Here is an 11,383-nt window from a genome sequence, read left to right on the forward strand (position 1 = left end):
ATCTCAAAATCTTGATAATTTCGGGATAATTTGAGCGACTTAGGGAAATTTCATTGGCAAATGAAGTAGAAGATCCAAAGAACTCACTGGAAAATTTCTAATCGCATAACCAAACACTCGATACACCCTGTGTACCAAAACTAATTTCTGCACCAAAAGTGGAGAAAACGAATGTAGAAGGAGAGATTGCAAAATTATTCGACTGCTCTGACGAATCGAACACAGTTTCGAGGAATTTCGACGGCGACGTTTCCTAAATAACGATTCGTAGTCGTGGACAGCTCGAGAATATTTCCGCCGATTTATCGGCGCGAACAAGTTCCAGATCGGACTTTTGATAGACGGCGCGTATATTGGCGGTGGATTTTTAAACGGTGGCCGGTAATATCGACGGGAAACGGAAATTTATAACGTCAGAATCCGCCGTGGATTGTCAGCGTGGAATTGCATTTCGCGGAATTATCACGATTGCGCTAAATTATCGACGTCCACGCCAAACGGGGGCTTATTCATATTTAAACGCGTAATCTGCGAGCTTCCGATGAATCAGCCCGATGTTTCGAGAAAGAAACTATATTTTTCTTCTTTCTCTTTTTTTCTACACGAAAATATTACGACACACAGGGTAGCACTCCGTGCGATTGTTTAATCTTTACCTGTCCCCCTTTGTGCTCGTTCCCAAGCGATACCCAATAACATTAGCTCTCGCTGGAAAATTGGGTCTGCACTCGCTCTGTAGTGTACTTTGTAGTACACTCTGTATAACCTGTCCCGTGACAGGCTGCAATTTTCCTTCTGAAATGGAAAAAAAAAAAGGGAGAAAGGAAAAAACATTTCGGTGTTCGTTTCCATTTGTCGAACCCATCAATTTCATCAGACTTCAAAACCACTCGCTCGTCGATCCCCTAGCAAATTTACGGCACGGATATAAATTTTGTCTAACCTTCAATTTGCGTAGCTGTAAATTTGGCTAAACAGTTTTGTATTCATTGGTCGAAGGGCAACGAAGTGTGAAAAATAAAAAATTTCCAATTTTCGTTTTATTCCTTGGAATACCTTCTAATGGGCAACCTTTCCTAGTTTCGGGGGCCAAATTATCATTCTGTCTCCGAGTCAAGGATCGGACCAAATTATTAAATGAAATAAATTAATATTAAACGAATTAAAACAAGTCGCTATTTCATATTTCATTTGTTTATAATATAATGCTTTGGTATAAAGCTCTACGTAAATTTGATAATATAACGAACGACGTAACAATTTTGTTTAGGCGTGAGCAATTTGCCAAGTTGGAGTATGAAAGAGAGTCTTTCTTGTATGCTCACTTCAAACGTCAACGTTAATGACGATTGGATAGTTATTGAATTTGAATACGGGACGGTGGTGAAAGAATGTCACGAGTATAGATAACACTTAAATTATGAGTTTATTCTACTATGGTTGACTTGGAAAAACGTGTTAGATTGTGGTTATAATAATGTTTGTGTTGAACCGCTGATAGAAATTTAGAATCTAATTTTTCCGTTAAGGAATGCGTGCTTAAATAATAACTGCGGACATGAGAAAGTGGGAATGACGATGTCTGATTGGTGTTTTAAAAAGGGTAGGGGAAGCCGCCGTGACCATCAGGTACTGCAAGTACCTTCGAGTGGCATGTGTCCGATTTTCCTTATTCCTTACCCGTAGCAGGTAATATTTTATTGGTTGCCCTGATTCGGCCAAGGTAAATGAGAATTAAAAACGGCCGAGGTAAAATTCTTAATCCTAATACAAAAAGAGGCAATCGTCGCTATGCATTCAAAAAAAAGGTAAACTATGCACAATGGTTTTTAGTTATGATTAGTTTTACGCCTTAACAAATTTAATGTGAAGATCGAAGACAAACTTCGCTGAAATAGATTAGGGCCGGGGGTTGCCCGTATGTGTTCTAATGCACAGATTTGCTATAGTGTGTAATACTTGAAGTAAGTCAACCTTAGCTCAAGCATGTTTGTAAGAATTCATAAAGAATATATACCATTAGAAGAAATATCAAAAGTTCAACTCTAATGAAATGTTTCTTTCCAACCGGAAATTTTCTTTTAGCTCTCCTCGAAAATTTCACGTTCTCGACTTGCGACAGTTTTCTCATAGCGATGTGATATATTAATGCACTTACGTCTAACTATTTGACAAGTTTCCATCTGTGTGTGAAGAATTACAATTCTAAATTACGTTTCGATGGAATTCTTGGATCTCCACAGCAACAGAGCTTCGAGTGTAAATGGCTAAACGCAGATTAATTAATTTCCCCCCTATATTATATACGTATTGTTAGACTTAAGGACGCAGCGAAGGACTTTGGCACGTCGCCAAACTGCGTAGCCCTAACGAGTGCGAGAGTTATCTGCGTAGGGCTTGTCATCAACGACGCAGCGAAGGCCTCAGGCACGTTGTCGAACTACGTAGTCACAAGGAGTACGTGACTGTTACCTGTGTGAATATGTGTGTGTCAAGGTTAGAGTGTTCCGGGAATTATCCGAGACGTAGTGTGAGAGAACCTATAGGTGACCTTAAAAATTGATAAATCTGTGCTGTAATCATCTTAACATTTTCGTGCCCAAATTATCTTTTTCTAAGAATTCATCTATTTACCGACCGTTGCGTCTACAATGGATACTAAATTGAGATCAATTCTTATTCGAGTACTTAAGCGGGATATTGCGTGTTCCAGTGGTCAGAAAGCGTTAAAGGCCTCTTTAAATCATATTATGTGAAAAAAAAAAGAAATTTCGATCGGTCCACTAATAATAAAATAATCTAAGATGATCACACGTTAGGCGTTAAACATTATTGTTACTTATAATAAAAATTAAACCCCTATTATACGACTAATTCGATTGCACTTCTAATTTCGAAATCAAGCCAGGCTAAAAACAGCACATTCTGCAAGGTAATATCGTTAATTAAACTCGTTTACCCCCTACGCATGAATCGATACAACTCGACTGGAAACAAAATGAAATTCCGCCTAAGTATCAATTTGCGTAGTCATAAATATTCATCGGATCAATCAAAGCGTATATTGGTTTGAAAATGTCTCCGTCTTACATCCATCCTTTCGCAATCAACGAGCCATAAAAACGTCGAAGTATCAAAGAATGTGTGCACACCCCTTTGCTCCAATGCTCGTCTTCGACCATTTGTCAGGCCTGGCAAGCCTGTCAGCGATCGCTAACAGAGAAAATTTCTATTCGCGGCTCGAGCACACACCGTGGAACGAGCTTTTTGTATTAAAAAAGATTTTGGACGCGTAATCGAAGGAGGATCGCGAGCTACCTGTTCGAGGGGCGAGCATTCATCGCGAACAAAGAGGCTCGAGCACCCTTCGCGTTCTTCTACACCCACCACAGCCCTCTGGCTCCGTCTAGAGGGTTGGAAGTATCATCTTGAAAGCCGATCGCGCTACTCGGAAGTCGACCGGGGCTCGTTCAGCCTCTGCTTCTCTCATTAAAAATTCACGCGGCCCCAGTGTTCCGCGGGCTTTAATCAATCGGCCGCTTAAGCGTTCGGCCCTCCTTTCTTCTCTGTTACAGGGAAGCCTCGGTCTGTCGTCCTTAAGCTCCTCTGAGGCTCTATTATCGCGACCAAGTCGCTCTTTGAGATTTCCGTGACTTCGAATGCAGCTGTGCTGGTATTTCGATGGAGGACGACGATTACTCGGATACAAGGCGGTGATTTAAATACCCTTTTCATCTTGCTATTCGCTAGAGTATATTTGAGGCTACAGATTGGTGATTGTAATGTGGAAGTTTATAACGGAGGTGATAAGTTTGCTTGTTTCTTTGTGAGCCACGTCCTTGATTGGGATTTAACCCTTTGGTGATAATTCAAATACCACTTTGATATTAAATTGCATTCGTTAGAGTATGTTTGAGCAGAAAGATTCGGGATTTCAATGTGAAATTTTTTAACAGAGGTGACAAGATTCCATGTTTCTTTGTGCGTCTTTGATTGGGTTTTAACCCTTGAATGGTGATTTAAATACCACTTTGGTATTAAATTGTATTAGAGAATCTTTAAGGGTAGAAATTGGTGGTTGCAATGTGAAATTTTTTAATGGAGGCTGTTTCTTCTGTGATAAACTGCTTCGAAAATCATTCATTGTGCATCGTACGATATTCGCAAGTTACTCAATAACACAAGTACGTTATAGACGTCATACGTTTTGTTAAATTTTATATCGTACGGGACCAACTTCAAACATGGAATAATCGTCTCAAATACGAGGTTATGTAGTTACAGAAAGAACGATTGAAACGTTAATACCAGTAAATTGTTATGTCTGTAGGAATAGAATGTTAAAAAATATCTATCCGTTAATCACAGAGATGACGAGGCGGGTAAAACGAGACAGTAACACACGAACGTCTTATCGTATCGTAGTCACTGCTATTCTGCCTGCACGCGCCTTTTATCGGCGCGCCGTCCAAACGTTTCCTTTAAATTCTGCGTGTTTGTCAACGTTTTTGCCTGCCCGGCCGCAGAACGTCAAAAAATTTTCACGTACACATCCACTCACACTCGCTCGCACGTGCCTATCGGGCGTTGAAGGCAACGAAAATGTTCGATCGACCGTATTCGCGACTTTTCTATTACGCCTGCTTCCCACATATCAATCCATCATATAAACGTGCAATTCGTTTTTAGGTTAGATACGAAAAAAACAGTTTCTACAGGTTGCCAGCTTAATCACGAGCTGATCAAATTTACCTCTGGTATTATACGACTAGTTCGATTCCTTTAATTCCGAAATGGAACCAGACTAACGAAAAACACATCCTCGACAGTAATATCCCTAATTGAAAGCGTACACCGCTCGTTCCGTTAATCGGGCTAAAAATATTTTGAATCGAGGCTTGATTGATATCGCCCATATTTTCGTTCTCGAAATCCCACCCTTATTTATTACAGGGCATAGCGTTACTTTAAATGTATCTTTCGCACGTGTATTTTCACTTCTCCGCCAATCAGAAGGAATCCTCTTTAATTTACCTGATGAAATTATGAAATTCCCCACGGACTTTCTCGTACGATAGTCCTCCGCGAAGTTTGTTCAACGCGTCGAAATATTCCGCCGAAATGGTGAACACGGAATATACACATAAAGTTACTGTCAAACTTCACGCACGACAACTTTATCGAGGCTCCTACGCCGGTAACTCTATTCGACATCGTTGAAAGGACAAGTTCCGGCGATGTTTGGCCTGTGCAGTATCAAAATATTTGCTTCCTCATTCATACGGTGTTCCAGAATGGGATCTCTGTTAGCCAAATTCCCCCGTTTCGGTAGAGAGTTTATCGAACAGGGAGATATGTCAATTTCCGACTAATTTTTTACAAGTCTGTTCAGACCAACCGCTTTCTGTCACGATCTGAAGTGGTATACGTGTAGCATACATATGTAACGTTGTGGCTCACGAAGAGATCCTTCATGTCGAATACAAATGTGTTCTGTTAGGGACGAGTAACTTGTGCGGCCTCATTCCTCGTTGAAAGCTACGTATGAATTTCATATCTTGCTCATATAATGCCGTTTCTGGTTTTTCCTGGGAAACAGAGTTCTCTGCTTTCTCAAACGAATCGATCTACATATGTATGAGTGTACACGGGTAAGGAGTGTTAAGGTTAATTATGCGCAGGGTGGATTCTGTAACTCCGAGAGTTAACCGGCATTCGAAACAGATATTATAAATACGTTTGTTACTTGAATTGTAATATATTTGTGTAGTTTTAAACAATATAATGCCTAGTAAACTAACAAAAATGTAGTTTCGCTTGCGTATGAAAAAGATTGAAGTATTGGGTCATATTTGACCCGGAAATCCTCTGTACGAGAATTAACTATCTCCAAAGTTTGGAATGAATTCTTTCTTCTTTTTAATATAAACGTCGACGAATATTGTTTCGTCCTGAAGCACCGCAGTTCTTTTAGGAATATCACGGAACTGTGAGTTCCGTTTACGCTCGTTCGCCATAATGTACGGGACGGTGGTTATGGTGAAATTAATCACCAAGCCACGTTGAAATAAGATTTTGTAATATCGCGTTACATGGTTTACGAGTTCTCGTGTTCTACAATTTGTTGTGTATTCTCGTGTTTTACCGATGAGACTTTTGTAGTGCCTCTTGTTAGTCGCTGAGTAAGTGGCGGCTTTCACGCGTTTCGGTTGGTTCGGAGGTTTCTTCTGGGAATAGAATTTGTTATTACAAAATTGTCGATTGTGAAAATGGTACTTTTTATGGCTGCAAAAGACTTGACGCAAGTGGTGTCCAGAACTTGAGGTACGACGATTACAAAACAATTGTTCAGTTCCAGTTCGGGTCGCGTAATGTTCGATGCTTAATTGCCGAACCGGTACGCGAGTTTAATCACACCTTGATTTATTCAGTGTGAAATACTAAGAACTAGTTTTATTTGCAACAGAGTGATACTTGAGGTGATGTCGCCACGAGACTATCAAAATACTAATTTTCGTAAGACCAACTGCCAAGACTTCCAAAAAAGGACGCGCTTCTGCCTCGTTTCCTTAGTTTTATCCACTCGGCCAGTTGCTGATTGGCGGCCGATTTCTTCTGGGGGGTGTATAGGTGCTGACTCTTCATTCGAGGAGGTTGTTTCCAAGGGAAGGGGATTGTTGCTTAACATTAGAAAACCCTCATTTTTTGGTTTCTCCCAGGGGTTGCCGCGTGACTTTCCACCGCGCACGTGACCTCTCCACGGGGGTTACGGTACGCGCGAGAGGACCGGTACCTCGGTCTGGCGGCCAAGTGCAATTGAACAAGTTTATGACGATAATCCGAGGGTTCGTCGCGATTTCTTGCGAGGCAACAGCTCCCACAAAGTTAAATAAATTAATATTCATTTGCCAGCACAAATTTTAATATAAAAATAACAAAATGTCCAATAGAATCCTTGCGGGAATCTACGAAGTATCTTTTACACGTATCCTTGCAAGATTGTGTTCAAGTTTGTATCTAATGTTCAAGAATGTACCATATAAATGTCACGGAAAGTTCAAGTTGAAAATGTCCGGAATGTCCACGTTCGAAGTGTCACCGTAATATTCGGAAGTTCGGTAACAATAGTCGCGTGTATAAAAGTGTCCTGAGTATGTAACGAGTATCTTAATAATCACGTACAACAGAGTCCTGTCAGAGTATCACTCTTCTTATCTTTTTATACATGTCCGTCCGTCAAAAGGTGTCTTGAGAAACGTAGAAAAAAGGTGGTATGGTAGTCCTGCGTAATGGAAATTGTCTTAGTCCTGTCGGTCACGCCCCGTCATGTCATCGGTATGTCAAGTGTAAATGAGATAAAAGAGAAATCCCAAAAAATCCGTTAGGTCCTGGTAGTCTATTGTCGCGCATGTGTTCGCCAGTCCTTGGTCCGAAGAATAAGATATACGATATGTCAATTGCTATTGGGCAGGAGAGGCAAAACGCTCGGAAACCAATTAAGCGTTGGCCGTTTCTCCTGATCGTGAATTTAAATGCATGCTAAAAGAAAAATGAAATACTGGAATTCTCAAAAAATAGCAAATATGTCGATGGTATCGTAAACTTAGGAAAATCTGTTATCCTAACAAAACAATTAAGTATCCTACTCGTGGCTATTGACCGCGCGTTTGGTCCTTGAAATTGAGCAAACATGAAGTAGAAAGTGACTTAATTAGATTTTTACCGTACAGCCAGCAACCACCTTTCAAGTAGCAACGTTGTAATTAGATTTTAATGAAATAATTAATAATTTAATGTAAATAATACTGTACACTGGGAAACGAAGTTTGAACGTGGCAGAGCGGATACATAACCGGGCCAGATGTTTCCGTAATTGCGATCGTGTACGCGGAGCACATCGTGCCATGTCGGCGAACTTCATAAGCCCAGGCTTCGTTGCGATAGAAACACACGCTCTGTGTGTGCCGCAGTTGGTAAATCGATGTACACACACGCCACCCATCTTTGTCCATCGATCTCTTCCCTTACTCTCTAATACACCGATCCTCCTGTTTCTCTAACTTTTCCACCTTTGTTTCCCTTGCACTTCACTTTACCCCCACTCTATACCCTTCCTCTGTTATTCGTCATCCTTTCGAGCTGCTTGAAACATTTCTTTACAGTATTTTCCACCCTCGTGCCTCCTTTCACCTCAACATTCTTCCTTCACACACCATTGTCACCAAGTCTCTACCCTTTGTCACCTTTCTTCAACAACTCGTCTCAACTATAGTATTCTCCACCGTTTTCCCCGAAGTTTTCGTTTCTTCTTCTTCTCCTTCAACATCCTACATTTCTTAATCTCTCTTTCACTTCCTTCCCCTTCCTCCTCCCACCTCCCTCTCGATTTCATTCATCCTCTTCTCCCGCGTACAGCGTTGGCCAAAAGTATCAGACATCTTCGTTATTACAACTCGCTGCGAAAACTATTTCTTTGAAATTTTTCTATTGTTCATCGTCCTTTGTCGGTCAGCTCAAAGGGATTTTGAAACAGTTCGACAAGGTACACGGCGGCCGATGAAACAACCGAGCGATTCGTAGGCCTACATTTTGTGCTCCGTCCTCGAAGTGAATATTTCGAAAGTTAGAAAGATTTCCGTGAAGTATGCCGAGAAAGAGTGAACCGAGTGAGTGACCATCAACGCAAGTTAATTTTTTAAAAGGAAAACAGGGTAAAAGTGTGGAAAAAATTTGCCGTGACTGTCAAATATTGGCCCAACGAAATATTGCTAGAATTAATCGAGGAACCACCACCACCCCTTACACCTAGGAGGTCTACGGTTAATTATGGTTAACCAGGGTTAACAACTTTTGTTCTCGACGTCCTTTCACTTCCTAATCCCACCCTACAACCTCCTTCCGTTCTACTCCTTTACATTTCATCCTTCACGACTCCACCGCGTATCACTCTATATGACCCCCTTCCTGTCTCCATCTCTCTCCTCGTTTCTCGTCTGGTCTATTCCATCGATTTCGCCTCGCCACCAGTTTCATTCTCACTCCTCCACCCCGGTTGCACGCGTCTCCATACCCCTTCTAGCCCTTCCTCACGCTGTCCTCTCTGGCTCCGTGCGCCGACCGCCCCCACCGGGTGCACGAGAGCGCCGGCCCGAAAGCCTCGGTTGAGTCAAGCTCCGACACGGTTCAGGCGAGTTCAGTCGCGCCACTCGGCCGTGGTGTTCACGTGCCATCGCAACCTCGCAACACGTCCGTCGTTTCGTCGTTTCAACACACACACACATACTACCGAGAGAGGCAGAGAGAGAAAGAGAGAAGGAGAGGAGCAGGTGGATCGCACGCGTTCGATGTTCCCGCTCGTAGAAGACAGCCACGATCGCAAGGTAGATCCTTAGATCGTAAGACGGTTTGTTTTCGTCACCGGTCCTACCCCCGCCGCGTGCTCGTGCTTTAGTGAGATTACTGTGTTCGACGCGCTCGAATTTTTTATTCGACCGTCCGCGGAAAGAGTTTTGTGTTGCTGGATTATCGGTAGTGTACGTAACGAGGGAGGAATTTGTTTAACGGTTTTCCGTTGTGTTGCGTCCGCAGGGTGTTGAAAAATAAAGGGTACGAGGAAGTTGTAGTATCTACTGAGAGGAGTAAGAAACGCTTAACTGACACAGGTGTTAAAATCTAGCTGGTTTTATGTAAAACGTAACATTTTATTTTTGTTTCTTGCTTTCTTCGGATCACACGTACGTTTTTGAGTATTCCTTCGCCTGTCTCGTATGGTACGACGCGACCTGAGTTTGCTACGAGACGTCGTTATCTGCTTTCGAATTGTTTCTTCTGTTTACGTTCGGTGTGCCGCGAGGAAATTCTGGATATCGAGCGATTGTACGCGTAAAAGTAGGTTTTACATCGAAAGAATTGATTTTAGAATCGATGTTGATTAATCTATGTTAATATTCATTCGACTCGGTGAGAACTATAAGTCCTTGAAGTTTCGGATCCTTTCTTTCTTAACACCCTGTATGTACATGGTAAATAATAGTTTAGTTTTAGACGTTGTCTTTTTCTGGTTTGCTTTTATTATCGGCGAATTCTGAATTAAATTATACACAGTAATGTTTTATTTTTTTGCGATACTCTGAGAAAATTTTCTTCCATGATATTGCTATTTTTCTGTTATTTTGTTATTAATAACGTGCTACGTCTTGTTAGAATTGCTGTCTAGACGTTTCGTATATTTGCCGGTGTGCAATTCGTTTAATTAGAAATCTGTTATGCGTAAGTAACAGTATTATTTTAGTAAGAGTTCAAATACCAACTTCTTCCTTAATCCCTATTTAACACATTCACGATGGAAAATTCAATATTACCATCTTCGCTGAAAAATTCACGGAAATCACTTTAAGCTATAACACCTTAAGCATAAAATAATTTCAGTTCTTTTTCACCAGCAGGACAATCAAAAATTCTTTATCCCAGTTTAATTGAATTATCTGTGTTCGAGCACCGTGAAAGAGCGTAGATTGTGATCTTCATGGATTTGGAGGGAAATTGATTTTCGTCCCGGTGTGCACTTCACCTTCGTGGAATCAATTAAAAATCATTTATCTCGCTTCAAGTGTCACAGTATGGTTAATAATTAGCCCAGGTCAGCGTTTGACAGGTGGTGTGTGTTATGCACACCGAATTTTCCTATCGCTATTCGAATCGATCGGCGATATCATTTGTCAAACGATGCTCGATTTGCGACAATTTCGAAAACATCGATCACAGAAAACCGTGCGTCAAACGTTTGTTAATTCCCTTGTGAAATTTTCCGAGATATTTTATTGGTGTCGGAATTTCTCGGCTTTTCAAAATTCTTTCATTTGTGTATCTGTCTTTTCCGCTACAATTGTATTCCGAGAAGACGCGGATTTAAATATTCATAATTTAGAATTTCCTCTTGGCCCCGTTTCTGCACCGAGTGCCACGCCAGGTACGCGATGCCACGGTTCCCGCCATTTTGTACAACTTTAATTAATCCTCGAGAGCATACACGTAACTTGAATTAATATCGCGCGATTCGACGGTGCAAAGAGCAAATTTCACCAAAGGAAAAACCAGTGTCAGAGCGAACTTTTCTATCGCGAATGGACGTCGTACGTGTACTTCCGGCTTCGAGGGGTCCTCCTCTCGTCACCGGTTGATGGTTTCAACGAAAACTATAATTGAGAGCGTTTCAAAGGCTTTTGATCTCTCTTCAGCTTCTACCTTACTCCTCCAGATTGCTTCTCTTGTTTCATTATTGGTTTCGTTGCAGAGTGAAAAAGGGCACTGGAGAATTTAAACGCGGGTATTTCCAACAAATTAAAAAGCTTCACTACTTTAAGGGATCCGCGGTGCTTGTAAC

The sequence above is a fragment of the Habropoda laboriosa genome, unplaced genomic scaffold (assembly GCF_001263275.1).
Source record: "Habropoda laboriosa isolate 0110345459 unplaced genomic scaffold, ASM126327v1 scaffold223, whole genome shotgun sequence".
NCBI lineage: Eukaryota > Metazoa > Arthropoda > Insecta > Hymenoptera > Apidae > Habropoda > Habropoda laboriosa.